Source organism: Macaca nemestrina, chromosome 2, assembly GCF_043159975.1.
Source record: "Macaca nemestrina isolate mMacNem1 chromosome 2, mMacNem.hap1, whole genome shotgun sequence".
Lineage (NCBI taxonomy): Eukaryota > Metazoa > Chordata > Mammalia > Primates > Cercopithecidae > Macaca > Macaca nemestrina.
Window position 1 is genome coordinate 103,152,583 of NC_092126.1, and position 15,690 is coordinate 103,168,272.

Consider the following 15,690-nt stretch of genomic DNA (forward strand, 5'->3'; position numbering starts at 1 on the left):
GGATCTTCTAGACTTTCTTATTTGCAAAGATAGGCTATGAAAGAGTGCTTCTGTTAATTTGTGTTGTGAGCATTGTTGACCTCATCCTTAAGTTTACAGGGAGCTTATTCAGTAATAGAGATAACCTGTCCCTTCTCAGTGGTCTTCAAAAAACACACAAGTTCTGAAAAAGAGCATCTTTTTCACTGTACTAGCCTGGGTTCAAGGTCCAGATTACAATTTTTCTTGAAAATATGGTCCTATTTCCAACTTGGTTTCTTTCTTGTTCTGAAGTGTGATCCCATATATGGCCATTAGGGGGTGCAAGAATTGTAATACATATAAGGCCCTCCTAAAGAATGCCACTCAGATCTTCTCTGCTTAATGGGCAAAGTGGACCTTTTTCTTTTCAGAAAAATTTCGGAAAAATGTTCAAACCACCCTACCTTTAAAAATGTTGTATATATCACCAAACACAAAGGATAAAAAAATGGAAAAACTACTCAATGGCTAGACTACTGGTCCATGTTTCAAAATGAAACCCATTAATTCATACATTCAACAAATATTTATTAAGCACCTACACAACAGGCACTGAGCCAGATGTCAGAGATTCAGCAACAAGCGCACCATCATGCATGCCTTCCAAGCACCCAATCACATTCTCATATTTCCTACCTATGAGAATTCTGAAATACTCAGATTTCCTGCAAATGACACCGGGATATTTATACTTTAGGGGAATTGTTGGCTAAAGATTAGTAAAGACTCATTTATCTTAACTGGGTTAACAAGATTAACTAACAAATTTCTTTAAGAAGGTCAAGGTTTAGAACATTAGAGATATCCATCAAAAGAGGTTTTAGACCCAAATTTAACACATTTTCTACTCAAGATACCACTGGATAAAACTTTAATGTTACCCTTCATTATTTATTGGTTCTGGGTTGGTGATGTATCCATCCTTTAGTTGTTTCAAAGGGCAATCATATACGGGGGTCGCCCTCCACTCCAATATTAGGAGGGGAAAATAAAAAGTTTATTCACCTCATAGTGCCATTGGTACAAACTTGTCACTGCTTCTTCCCCAAAGTAACCTGCATCCCTCTTATGTCCAAGATGATTGATAATGATAACATCAAATTGCAGCTTCTCTTTCTCCACTTATGGCTTTTTCTACTCTCTAAAGAAATATTTCAAATTAGCAGCAAAAAGTTATGTGGTGGTGTAAGAATATCACATTCAATCATTCATTCATTCATTCACTGTCTTCCTTTGTGGTAACATAAAATAATCTCAAGGAAATTGAGCAACCTAGGTATTTCTTTACCTTGCTTTCCTTTTGACAGTTTACCATCCCATATTTTACCAGATCAAGAATGTGTTAGCATGTGGCAACTTGTCAGGAAGTCCTTCGGGCCTGATAAGAAAAGACTATACAGGATATAAGGCATATGCTAATCTTTGTATTGGCTTTGGTGTGAAATATGGTCACCAACAATTCTTGGGCAGTGTTTCTTATTAATCCTACTACTGGAAAGAAGTGGATTTATTTCTTGGCCCCAATGAAAAAATAACAGTAATTAAATAAATAGATGGATACATAAATAGGTTAGAGGACTCGCTTGAATTAGATGCTACTCCTGGGACAAGCAAATATGACTAGAGGGTGGAGTCATGGGAGGATATTGGATGGGAACTGCATGGCAGAGGGGGAGGAACAGTTCTTAGAAACAGGGGTATGTTTCCAAAAGAATGGTCACGCTGTGACGACAAAGCAATAGGTGTACACTTTGGACACTGTCCTTTTTTAATTTCAAATTAATTCCAGTTTTTAAATATGGAGTTAATTTAGAAATGATTGATAAGGAAAAGAACTTTGACTTGTTCTGATTCGACAAAAACAGGTAAAAACTTTCAAGAATGGATACTGTTTAAAATTACACTGAGAAATTTTTGGAAGAATCCCAGATAGAGTGCAATAAAAAGTAAAATATCATCAAATGTCACAGATCCCAAGAAGCTTCAAAAATGAATCTTTCATCTAACATAAATGAAACTTAGCGCAATTCCTGATGAAAGCCACTCTTTCCCTGACCCTATAAAATATCTCATTTCCGACTCTCTTAACTTTTCCACTTTGATATCTAAGGGCTAGCAGCAACAGAATAGGAGCTTATTTTAATTGCTTCATGTATAGAAAGAAGGGTGATCTCTAGAGAAACATAGTTTGAAAGTGTCTGAATTTAGCACCTTTAAATTATCAGTAGCAAACAGCAGAATCTGCATCTGGCAGGGGAAAGATTTTCAAGTATGAAATTGAATTTAGTTCCTGCAGACTGCAAAAGCCCTAAATATAAAACTTTGAGAGAGGCATAAAAGTAATTGTGCCTAATTTGCTTAAAGGAATTGGTTTTTGCTTTGATTATATAAGAAGATCCATCCTTTAATTAACAATGTGAAGGGGAATTTTAAAATATTTTGATTTCACATTCAAAGTTAAATTAAAATGGTTTAATTAATATTTTTAAAGATTAGAGATGGATTTTACTTGTTAAAGATTGTTGCATAATACCTACTTAGAAAAATTTTTTTACTGAGGCTTGGCATACATCTCAAGCATAGGGCTCAATGAATTTTCACACATGTATATATCTGTGTGACCACCACCTAGATCAAGATATAGAACATCTCCAGCATCACAGAAGGCCTTAACATACCCCTATATGGTCAATTCCTACTCCCACTCAGGGCCCCAGAAATAACTACTTTTCCAACTTTTATGACCATTTGGATTTTATTAAAAAAGAATCATTTAACATATTTTTAAAATGTTTGGCTTTTGGGGGGGCTCAGTATTATTTCTCTTATATGCATCTCTGTTGTTTCATGTAGTAGTGATTTATTTGTTCCAATTGCTCTATATTATTTTATTCAGGCCATTTCAGGGTTTGAATGGTACCACACTGTATGAATATAAAAAATTTTAATTATCTACCTACTGTCTTTTGATAGATGTATGCATTTATTTCTCTTAGATATGCCCCAGTCATAGAATTGATGAACCATTGGGTAGGCAAATGTTTTGGTTTACTACGTGATGCCAGCCAGTTATCCAACATGATTGTACCAATCACACTGAAGGAAGAAATAAGAGTTATCATTGTTTCATATTCCTAACAGCTATTGGTCATAATCAAGCTCTCCAATTTTAGTCACCATAGTGATTTTAGTGCCATTTATAGTGGTTTTACTTTTCATTTCCTTAAATACTACTGATATTATGCTTCTTTTCATATGTTTGATGTTGTTGGGTAGAGGTAGAAAAAGAAAATCTCTCGACTAAGACTGAAAACATGACTCTCTCCTTTACCTGGGCTTTTTGTTAACTTTAAAAAAGTAAATAACATAAGAAATCAATGTATAAATTTCCAGTAATACTCATGGGGCTCTTGGAAGAAGAGAAGACAAAATAACCTGGAAGAATATGTCCTCAACCTATACTGCATAGAATTCCCACAGGTAAAATTCTGTTAATGATTACTTCACAACCCAAAATTTTAAGACGTGAGGAATTTCAGCGGGGTCTTTGTATCCTTAGGTTCAGCCAACTGCAGATCAAAAATATTTCAAAAAATAAATATAAAATTAACAATAGAACATTAAAAATAATAAAAAATGTAAAAGTACACTGTAACAACCATTTACATAGCATTTATATTGTATCGGGTACTATAAATAACCTAAAGATAATTTAAAGTATACAGAAGGATGTGCATAGGTTAAATGCAAATGCTACATCATTTTATATGACGAATTCGAGCATCTGAAGATTTTCATATTCACAGGAAGTCATGGAGCCAATCCTTTGAATACCAAGGGACAACTGTAATCCACGGTGATGGAAGAACTACATATATGATATACTAATATGATAGAGAATATACATTAGAGATGTTTAAACTAATTTTTGAAAACTTTCTGCTTCTGGTCATGATGGAATAATAGGTATTAAAATTACAATCCTAGTATATATAAACAACTCTAAAAGGGGACAAAATATATAAAGAGACATTTAATGTTCTGAACCACAGATAGTGTGGATCTGTGATCCCTAAGAGGAAAGATGAAACACATGAAGTAAACTGTGCATTCATTCTGGTACCCAAGGCATCTGAGGGCACTTCCAAAATGTTAATGTAGGGAAGGGAGCCCAAGGAGAGAGCAGTTATCTCCTTGAAAAAAAAAAAAAAAAAGAAAACACACGCATATAATGAAATTCAGAGCTACTGAGGCAAACGGAATTTTTGGAGCACAGAAGCAGAGAGAGGGAACTGTATAGAGAAGGAGTCTCAGAAATCTGCACTAGGGCCCTCTTAAGTCTTTGGCCAAATAACAAACTGTTCATGGCAGCATGAGACTCCACAAGGCCTCACAGAGAAGAGCCACTGAGCTATAAGATGAATAGAGATTCTGTTCATCTTTGAGACAAATGGATTGTGGAGGTGACACAGGAATGGGTGATGCTTAGAGTTCTGATGAGCCAGCGTGACATGATCTCATTGAGCACCTGAAAATTCAGTTGAGTTTCCATAAAGGCCACAACTTAAAAGTGCAGATTCTCTACCACCATCCAGATAAAGACTAAAATCAAGACTTGATATAATAAAGCAAAATGTGCTATATATAATAAAGCAAAAATTACTAAAGTAATTGTCAGCTGAAATAATACTCAACATGCTTTAAGGGGAGTCAACATAATGTAAACCCTCAGCGATATTAACAGCCACAACAGAAATGTTTAAGACATGCAAAAAGGTAGGAAAATGTGAACTCTAATCAGGAGGGAGAATGAGTCAATAGAATCACACCCTAGGAAAATATACGTGCTTCAATTAGCTGACAAAGACTTTTAAAAGTTTATATAAACAAATTTAGGGACATAAAGAAAAAGGCAGACAATGAGTGAACATACGGAACATCTCAACAAAGAGATAAAAATATTTTTTAAGAGAACAACATGGAAATACGAGAACTGAAAACTACAATATTTGAAATTTAAAATTCACTGGATGAGCTTAACAATAGAGTGGGAACTGGGTAAAAATCAGTGAACCTGAAAGCAGAAAAATAGATACTATGCAAATGGAAGAAGAGAAAGGAGAAAAAACACTGGAAAAGCAAACATATCTTCAGTAACTTGAGGGAAAACATCAAATGGTTTGATATAGGAGTACTTGGAGTCCTAGAAGGAGAGGAGAGAGATTAGGCCTACAAAATATTTGAATAAATGGCTAAAAGTTTTCTAAATTTGATTTTAAAAATTAATCCAGAAGTCCAAGAAGCTCAACAAACCCAAGCAGAATACACACAAGGAAAATTACACCTAGAAGCATCATATTAAGCTTGATGAAAACCAAGGTAAGCAGTAAGTTTTGAAAGAAGTGTTACTGAAATGCCAGGAGTTTGGTCCAGGTACTCTTGCTTGCCACACAGAAAGCTGATCACTGCAACAGTAAGTATTGCCAGAAAAGAAGGCTTTTTTCAAGTGTTGCAGCCAAGGAGAATGGCAGGTCAGTCTCAAATCTGTCTCAAGTGACTAAAACTAGGTGCTTATATAGCAAGGAAGAAATGTAACCATGTATGGGAAAACAGAAATTAGGGAGGGGTAAGGAAGAGGAGTTGGTCAACAGAAAGCAGGTGGTTGGTTAGGTCATCATAGTGGGTGACAGGTCTGGTATCCCATTGTCCAGATGCAGTGATCTGGTAAGTTTCAGTACTTTGATACTATCTGGAAGAACTGATGGTTGGTTTTCTGAGAAAGGACCTCAGATAAGACGTAACTTTCTCAAGTTTTACATGGGAGGGTCAATTTCTATATTTATGCAAAAGAAGCCATAAACATCAGTTCTGTGGGACAATTTGGCCATTTTCAGAAGCAAAGGAAAAGAATGCATATTATACATAGGCAATAATGATAAGAATAACATTTCTTATCAAGCACAATGGTAGCCAGAAGCCAATGTAACAACATAATTAAAATGCCAAAAGAATAAAACAGTCGGGAGGCGGAGCAAGATGGCCGAATAGAAACAGCTCCAGTCTCCAACTCCCAGCGCGAGCCACACAGAAGACCGGTGATTTCTGCATTTTCAACTGAGGTACTGGGTTCATCTCACTGGGGAGTGCCGGACGATCGGTGCTGGTCAGCTGCTGCAGCCCGACCAGCGAGACCTGAAGCAGGGCGAGGCATTGCCTCACCTGGGAAGCGCAAGGGGGAAGGGAATCCCTTTTCCTAGCCAGGGGAACTGAGACACACAACACCTGGAAAATCGGGTAACTCCCACCCCAATACTGTGCTTTAAGCAAACAGGCACACCAGGAGATCATATCCCACACCTGGCCAGGAGGGTCCCACACCCACAGAGCCTCCCTCATTGCTAGCACAGCAGTCTGTGATCTACCGGCAAGGCAGCAGCGAGGCTGGGGGAGGGGCGCCCGCCATTGCTGAGGCTTAAGTAGGTAAACAAAGCCGCTGGGAAGCTCGAACTGGGTGGAGCTCACAGCAGCTCAAGGAAACCTGCCTGTCTCTGTAGACTCCACCTCTGGGGACAAGGCACAGTAAACAATAACAAACTCAGCTGAAACCTCTGCAGACGCAAACGACTGTGTCTGACAGCTTTGAAGAGAGCAGTGGATCTCCCAACACGGAGGTTGAGATCTGAGAAGGGACAGACTCCCTGCTCAAGTGGGTCCCTGACCCCTGAGTAGCCTAACTGGGAGACATACCCCACCAGGGGCAGTCTGACACCCTACACCTCACAGGGTGGAGTACACCCCTGAGAGGAAGCTTCCAAAGCAAGAATCAGACAGGTACACTCGCTGTTCAGAAATATTCTATCTTCTGCAGCCTCTGCTGCTGATACCCAGGCAAACAGGGTCTGGAGTGGACCTCAAGCAATCTCCAACAGACCTACAGCTGAGGGTCCTGACTGTTAGAAGGAAAACTTTCAAACAGGAAGGACACCTACACCAAAACCCCATCAGTACATCACCATCATCAAAGACCAGAGGCAGATAAAACCACAAAGATGGGGAAAAAGCAGGGCAGAAAAGCTGGAAATTCAAAAAATAAGAGCGCATCTCCCCCGGCAAAGGAGCGCAGCTCATCGCCAGCAACGGATCAAAGCTGGACGGAGAATGACTTTGACAAGATGAGAGAAGAAGGCTTCAGTCCATCAAATGTCTCAGAGCTGAAGGAGGGATTACGTACCCAGCGCAAAGAAACTAAAAATCTTGAAAAAAAAGTGGAAGAATTGATGGCTAGAGTAATTAATGCAGAGAAGGTCATAAACGAAATGAAAGAGATGAAAACCATGACACGAGAAATACGTGACAAATGCACGAAAAAATCCAAAGGAAAACTGCAAAAGAGTTGGAACTAATGACAATTAAAACCTAATTATGAGCTACAGTAGTCCTTAAATAAAAATTTATAGCCTGAAATGCTTATATTAGAGAAAAAGAGTGTCATAAAATCTCTGTTAAAGAGTTTCACCTTTAAGGTAGAAGATAAGAGTAATTAAACTAAAAAAACAGCAGAAAGAAAGCAATAATGAAAGCAGAAACCATTGAAATAGAAAACACTTCAACAATAGAGAAAAATCAAAGAAACAAAAAGTAGGCCATTTGGAAAGATCAATAAAATCAATAAATCCCTACCTATATGGAACAGTAGCTACATTGGGTTTGGAAGAGGAGGGAGAGAGAGGAAGAGAAAGAGAACACGTGTTACCACTATCAAGAATACACGAGGGCATATTCCTACAGAACATACAGACATGAAAAAGTTAATAAGGAAATACTATGAATTACTTTTGGCAGCTTAGATGAAAGGGACAAATTTCTTCAAAGACACACTTACCAGTAGTGACCCTACGCTAAAGAAACTGAATTCAAAATCAAGAAGAGGCTGGGCATAATGGCTCATGCCTGTAATCCCAGCACTTTGGGAAGCCAAGGAGGGAGGATTGCTCGAGTTCAGGAGTTTGAGACCAACCTGGGCACCATAGGGAGACCTTATCTCTACAATTTTTTTTTAAAGAATTAGCTGGATGTGGTGGTAAATGCCTGTAGTCCCAGCTACTTGGGAGGCTGAGGTGAAAGTATCACTTGGGTCTGGGAGGTCAAGCCTGTAGTGAGTCATGATTATGCCACTGTACCCTGTCTCACAAAACAGAAGAAGAAGAAGAAGAAGAAGAAGAAGAAGAAGAAGAAGAAGAAGAAGAAGAAGAAGAAGAAGAAGAAGAAGAAGAAGAAGAAGAAGAAGAAGAAGAAGAAGAAAAAAGAAGAAGAAGAAGAAGAAGAAGAAGAAGAAGAAGAAGAAGAAGAAGAAGAAGAAGAAGAAGAAGAGAGAAGGAGAAAGAAGAAGAAAAAAATGAAATTGAGGAGAAATTTCTCACAAAGAAAACTCCAGGCCCAGATGTCTTCACCAGTGACTTCTTCCAAACATTTAAGGAAGAAATAATACCAATATTACGTAAACTACTTCAGAAGAATAAGACAACACTTCCCAACTCATTTTTCTGAGGCCAGCTTTATCCTGAAAACAACGTCAAAGATGTTTGAGGAAAAGAAAAGTGAACTCCAGGCCCAGATGTCTTCACCAGTGACTTCTTCCAAACATTTAAGGAAGAAATAATACCAATATTACGTAAACTACTTCAGAAGAATAAGACAACACTTCCCAACTCATTTTTCTGAGGCCAGCTTTATCCTGAAAACAACGTCAAAGATGTTTGAGGAAAAGAAAAGTGAAATTCAACAGTGTGGACCTGACTGAGCTAAGGGAGTGTGATGGCTTTTTGATGTGTCAACATTTTGAGGCAGTCATTCCCCAGTTAGTCAAACAAACACTAATCCAGGTGCTGCAGCAAAGGAATTTTAAAGAGGTATTAAGATTCCTAATTAGTTGTCTTTAAATCTCTAATCTGCCACCTTGATTTAATCAGTTGGATGTCCTTAAAAGCAGGTTTAAGGCTTCTGAGAGAAAGGGTCAGAGAGAGAAGATATTCTGCCTGTGGGCAACGGCTCCTGCCTCCTCATGATCTTCCCTTGCTGACTGTCACTCCGTAAGTGCAAGTCAGACTTGTTTAGCCAGCTCTCACAATGATGTAAAATAATTATTAGAAACCTCCATCTCTGTCTCCCTCCATTCAATTCAGTCATTCACTTTCTGCTTCTCAAGTTGAATCCTGACTGACATACAAAGGATAGCATTTAGAAGTTGTCAGAAAAGTGCACAGAACCAAATTATGCTGGGCCCTACAGTCTGCGTTAACAAGAAGAAATTTTTAAGTGCAATTGGATATGAGAGGTCATATTATCCAAGGGTTTATCTAAGCAGTTGCTTAAGGAATACTAACTTCTGCCCTTTAAACTAAAAAGATAAAATGGCGTTACAATGTTGGTGGGTTTAAAGAGAAACTGGAACCATTGCACTCTGGGAAATATATCCCAGGGCAATAATTGAAATGGAGGAAAATATATATCTGCATTAATTTTCTGCCACTATGCAACAAATTACTACAAACTTAGCAGCGTCAAATATAACACACATTTATAACACCCATTTAGTATATCAGAAGTCTGGTATGGTGTGACTGGGTTCTCTGCCCAGGAAATTCCAAGGCTGAAATTAAGATGTCACCAGGTTAAATTACTGTCTGACGGATACTGGGGGGGAATCTGCCTCCGGGTTCATATGATGGTGCCAGAATTCAGTTCCTTGTGGTTGTAGGACTGAAGACTTGTTTTCTTGCTGGCTGTCAGCTGGGAGCTACCCACATTCCTTACCGTGTGATCCTTTCCATTTTCAACAGATAATCTCCCTCACCCTGAATCTCTGTCATGCTTTGAATCTTTCTGATTTCTGGGACCCAGATTCAAAGGGCTCATGTGATTAAATCAGACTCATCCATATTGTCTTCTTTAAGACAATAGTGCCGTGTAACATAACCTAATCATGGATGTGAAATCCATTCTGTTCACAGTACTGGGAGTTATAAAGGGTATAAACACCAGAGACTGGGAAAGTCTTGAGGGCCATCTTAAAATTCTACCCAACCATAATACTTCTATCTATCTATCTATCTATCTATCTATCTATCTATCTATCTATCTATCTATCAGTCTGTCTAATCTAATCTAGATAGATGTATAGATGGCTAGGCACACAGAGTGTTTATTCCTGCACTGTATGTACTTGAATATGTATCTACTGATCAAAAAACCAAATTCCAATCTAGGCCAGATAGCCTTTAGCATGTTAGATAATGGGATATCGTCATTACGTTAAAACATGTTTCTCTATGTTTTTGTGATGTCCTCAGCCACTTACCACTTCTGATGGCAACGTAAGTGGGAAAACGCAATACGGAATGGTGCGTATGTGGTGATAATAGGAATTACAAAATCAAAAAAGTATTAGAAGTCTATAAGGAACAGAATGGGAATGGGGAAGGCAGAGAGGTTTTTTTTGTTTGTTTGTTTTTATTGTCATAGACATTGTAAGGTGCGGGGAGGACAAAGAATGAGCCAATGTGTTAAGATAAACAAATGGTTTCTATTGCCTTTACCCTTTTGGGGTTTCTGCCCACACTAGACAAAATTTTCAAAATATTTGGACAGAAGTAGAATGAATTTGGCAAACATATGGTGCCAGTTGAATCTAGACTCCCTGATCATTTTAAGGCTGTGCAAAGTTGGCTTGCAGGGGCAGGGTGGCTGGGGGAGATGAATTAAATAACAAGGGTGGAGGAAGGAGCTCAAGCTGCCTCTTAAGGAGTTGAGTGACTCACTTCTAAAAGGTTCCTCCTGCAAGTACCCCTCATCTGAGTCTGAGTCACTAATTAGGAGACAGCTGGAGGAACTATAAAGTTCTTCCTTCCTCTCTGGAGCCTGCTGTCCAAACCCCTTTCCCCTCAGGCTGCCAGACCCAAGTCCTTCTTGCTGACTCTCTCTCCAGGCCCTGGACAGCCTGCCTTCACACTTGAGGTGGCACACTTCATTTTGCTCACTTTACCAACCAGACGTCTCCTGGCAGGCCTGGTACGGGGAGGATGAGTGGGGATTGAGGCCTGTCGTTTGTCTTCACACTTCAGAGGATTGAGTAAATGAGTTTTTCTTCCCAACAGTAAAAGCACTGACACAAAGGGACCACGTTTATTTAAGCTTATTAATTCACACATCCATCTTCTTAATTTTGTCAGAAATCACAGAATAGACTAAATTTTTTAGGAAGCCCAAAAATTGCTTTCTAATGGCACAAGCTAGGTCAGAAACCAAGGATTCATAGTGTATAGTCCCTATAGCAACCTCTCAGTTCCTGCCCCCACCATTTCCTGAATCATCCTTTAATGTTCTTTTTTTTCCATTTCATAAGAATGCTTTCAAGCTTTAAAAAAAAAATCTCTCTTGGCTGGGCGCAGTGGCTCACGCTTGTAATCCCAGCACTTTGGGAGGCCGAGGCAGGTGGATCACAAGGTCAGGAGTTTGAGACCAGCTTTGCCAATATGGTGAAACCCTGTCTCTACTAAAAATACAAAAATTAGCTGGGTGTGGCTGCACACCTCTATATCTCAGCTACTCAGGAGGCTAAGGCAGGAGAATTGCTTGAACCTGGGAGGTGGAGGTTGCAGTGAGCCGAGGTCATGCCACTGCACTCCAGCCTGGGTGACAGAGTGAGACTCTGTCTAAAAAAAAAAGAAAAAAAAATCTTTAAAATATCTCTTTTCTCTTCTGACATGTCAGTGAGGGCTCAGAAGAGCAAAATAAAATTTCCCGTTTGACATCTAAAATCCTTGGACAAATGTGAGTGGGGTGAGGAGATCAGGGTGCAGTTGAAAAGGAGAGGTTTTATTTTATTTTGTTTTGTATGGGTATTTTTCCCACTCCAGGGTCCTCTCACTAAATTTTAATCATTGTAGTCCTGCTCCTGTTCATGAATGCAGGTAGTAAATTTAGGTCTACCACAACTGAGTTGTTTTATTCAAAAGCTTCCTGAAATATTCGCTAATCTTCACAGTGAATGTATGAGGTAAATGTAACTTCTCCAAACCTCAGATGCCACAGGTTGGTGATTTTTTCAGAGGAGAAGCAAGCTAGTAGAAAGACCAGGATATAATTAGTAAACACAATTCCATGATTTCAGAAGACCTATGATAAAGGAAGACAAATATTTGCTAGAAAAGAAGAAAGAAAAACATGCAAAGAATGTTCAAAATGCAAAATTGCAAAGACTTCTTTCCATTTGTCCAAAATCAAAAGAAAAAAAATAGTATGTCTTTATTACAGCCAGTTTGGAAAAAGCTTGGCAGTTTCTTTAAATGTTAAACATTTAAATCCCGAGAGTCCTGGATATTTACCCCAGAGAATCAAAAGCATATGTCCATACACTCGTATATGAATGTTTTCAGCAGTTTTGTTGGTTAGGGCTGCAAACTGGAAACAGTCTAAATGTCCACCAATAGATGAATTGATGAGCAATTTGCAGTACAAACATATACTTGAATGCTGCTCAGCGATAAAAAAAGATGAACTATTGATACAAACAACCATTTGGACAAATTAAAAAATAATTAATGCTGAAGAAGAGGAGCCAGACAAAAAGTATAAACCGTATATCATGTATATAAAATACAAACTAATCTATCCTGAAAGAAAGCAGGTCAAATGCTGCTGCAGTTTGAGGTATGGACTACCAAGGGGCATGAGGAAACTTTGGGGATGGTTGTCTTGATTGTGATGATTGTTTTATGAATGTCATCAAATTGTGCGTCTTAAATGTATACATTTTGCTCTCAATTACACCTCAAAAAAGCTATAAAAATACACAGTAATGATTCTTTTCTTCTGTGTAGTATGAAAAAAGAGAATATGCCTGTGTGTCCAAGACCTGTGAGATAATTTAAACGTTTGTAATAAAAATGACATAATGCTCTTTTCATTTGAATGTTTCACACTGGTTATAAAGGCCAGGAGATAGGAAAAAATAATTTCTATTGTTCAGTCTCTTGAAACACATAATTACCTCATTGGATGTTATTGAACTTGAGATTAAGTTTTATGGCTTTATTTGCAATGATTTCCCACTGATAATGTGTTATACAGTAGGATGTACCTTTCTATTCCTACTACAGGTATTCCTGATTTAGTCCATGGGATAGGATCTGTCAACACGGCTACCACTCAGGAAGAGTTGGGGAAAAGCTTCTGTCCTTCCCTCTTCCATGGCACAGGTAACTTATGTGATGGATGATATTAAAAGAAGTGGTTCTGTCTCTAGCTCACCTGCATGGAACAGGCCATTTTCTTCCCTTCATTCCTCCTTCTAGGTGATAAGTACACCTGAGTGGGGCCCTTTGTTCATCTGGCTTGATAGAGCTTCAGGCACTCTCAGATCTCTCATCCATGTGACTGGGGGAGTCTCATCTGTAGACAGAAATCTCCTTGTTGTATGAGGGCAAGTCTAGATTCGAGGTGTGGTGGAAAGAGGTCACTGAAAGCTGAGTTTGGCCTCAGGTCCGAGTAACATTCTACAACCCAGCTAACAATAAAGTAGGTGCTACGATTCAACTGCAACCTCTAAATTGGTTTAGAATCCATAGAGGAGGAAGATGTGATTAAATAGATGATGAATCATAGTAAGCAGTGCTGATATCGCAGTAATATTCCGCATGGAATGGAATGATGGGTGTGGTGCCATGCTCCCAACTGGAGGAAAACTCTTTTTACAAATATCATAAAAAGTAAAGAAAACACAAGGTGAAATTTCTGTCACATTATTAAGTTAAAAAGAGTTTCTTCCCCTTGCCTGGCATCTTGATATTACAATTAGGAAAAGTATTACATCTTTAAATCAACAGATTCAAGAAAAAGATTAACCATGCCTTTAAGCTAAGAATGTCAATTGATGGATGCAATACAATTTTGATTTGTGGAGGTAAATTTTTTTTTTTTTTTGAGATGGAGTCTCACTCTGTAACCATGGCTGGAGTACAGTGTCTTGATCTTGACTCACTGCAAGCTCTGCCTTCTGGGTTCACACCACTCTCCTGCCTCAGCCTCCTGAGTAGCTGGGACTACAGGTGCCCACCACTATGCCCGGCTAATTTTTTGTGTTTTAGTAGAGACGGGGTTTCACCATGCTAGCCAGGATGGTCTTGATCTCCTGACCTTGTGATCTGCCCGCCTTGGCCTCCCAAAGTGCTGGGATTACAGGTGCAAGCCACCGCGCCCGGACAACGTGGAGGTAATTTTTGTCGGTTGCTAAACTAAGAATGATTTAAAAGAAGAAGTGGAAGATGTAGGGAAGTGTAATTACATTTAAATGATTAAACTACTTTTAGATTATTTTTTCTGAATTCTTTGTGATTCCAGTCCTGAGATCTAAAAGCAAAAGGGACATATTTAAAACCACTCAGAGATCCTTTTCACTTTATCACACATGTCTCCATCAATTTATAAACTTGTGGCTGAGGAAGAGTTGGAGAATACTTCCACAGGTGGAGCTGAGAACAGGGGTGTTTTCTCTAATGTGAACGCATGCACTGTATTCCCTCTGGGATCAGATCTAAGCACATGCCCTTGACATCTCCAACTCCCACTCAGTGTGTCAGAACTGTGGTCCAAGGAAAATCAGAGCCCCCTGGGTACCACTCGGGAGACTTGCATTTGCCATATTTAATGTAACCCTCTAGTAGTAGTAATAGTAGTAGTGATAGTAACAACTACTTTATGTAGTGCTTATCATGTGCCAGGCATAGCCTAAGTGCTTTACATGCATTATTTTATTTAAATCTCACATCATGTCAATGGAAAATCTGGAACAAATTTTCATTCATTAGAGTTTTCCATTCCACATGATTCCACTTCTAAAGTCTTGTGATCACTTTCTGTAAGTTTCCAGAAAATAATTTGTATATTGATTTTCTTTTTTCTTTTTTAAAAACATGGATTTTAAGGATGGTCCAAACTGTGGGCTATGTGTTCAAGGCAAATGAACATGAGAGAGAGAACACACACACACACACACACACACACAGATTAAAATGATACCCAAATAAATTACCCTTAGTAACAAGTAAGAACCATCATGATGGGCACTCAGAGTGCAGAAAAGATAGGTAGAGGGTCTCATAGAGTGATATAGGCACTCTCTTACCATTATGTCTTCATGTCATCCTATACTAAGTTGAGGCACTGAGAGACTAAAGTATGCCACCCAGTTGGGGCAACTTTGAGAACCATTTCCACCATATACTTTCTGGAGTGTTCTTGTCTTTGCCGCTAAGCCTAGAATTTCCACAAGAGGCCCCCCTTCTCCCACCAGCCTCATTGGTTCTCCATCACTCTTTCTTTTACTCCTCCTTCCTTTCATTCTCCTCATCTCCCTTTAACCATCTTTATTTTTAAGCTAGTTGCTTCAATGCCTCTGTTAGTTTTAAAAAATAGGGACTTAAGGAGGGCTCTCCAGTTGCAGTGGGGAAAAGTTCCAAATTCTTGGGTTGGACAGGAGGTGGCATCAAAATGGTTTAGAATGCATTAGTTTTTGCTTCATTTACTTTCAGCTCATGCTGAACTAGCCGTCTAGTAAAACTATCTGCTGTACTACAGAAAAGAGCCCTGAAAGTTGATTAGAATGTCTGAAAA

The 15,690-nt window shown here is 38.8% G+C and overlaps 1 long non-coding RNA gene across 1 annotated transcript in view; it reads left to right on the top strand.

Moving 5' to 3' along the window:
* Positions 1-3,413: 3,413 nt before the first annotated feature.
* The window catches only part of LOC105480233 (uncharacterized), a 38,795-nt gene continuing 26,518 nt past the window's right edge, over positions 3,414-15,690 (top strand). Inside the window, exons 1-2 of the long non-coding RNA XR_011619396.1 lie at positions 3,414-3,501; positions 13,179-13,277. This is a non-coding gene — a long non-coding RNA (uncharacterized lncRNA). The remainder of the gene's footprint in view (positions 3,502-13,178; positions 13,278-15,690) is intronic.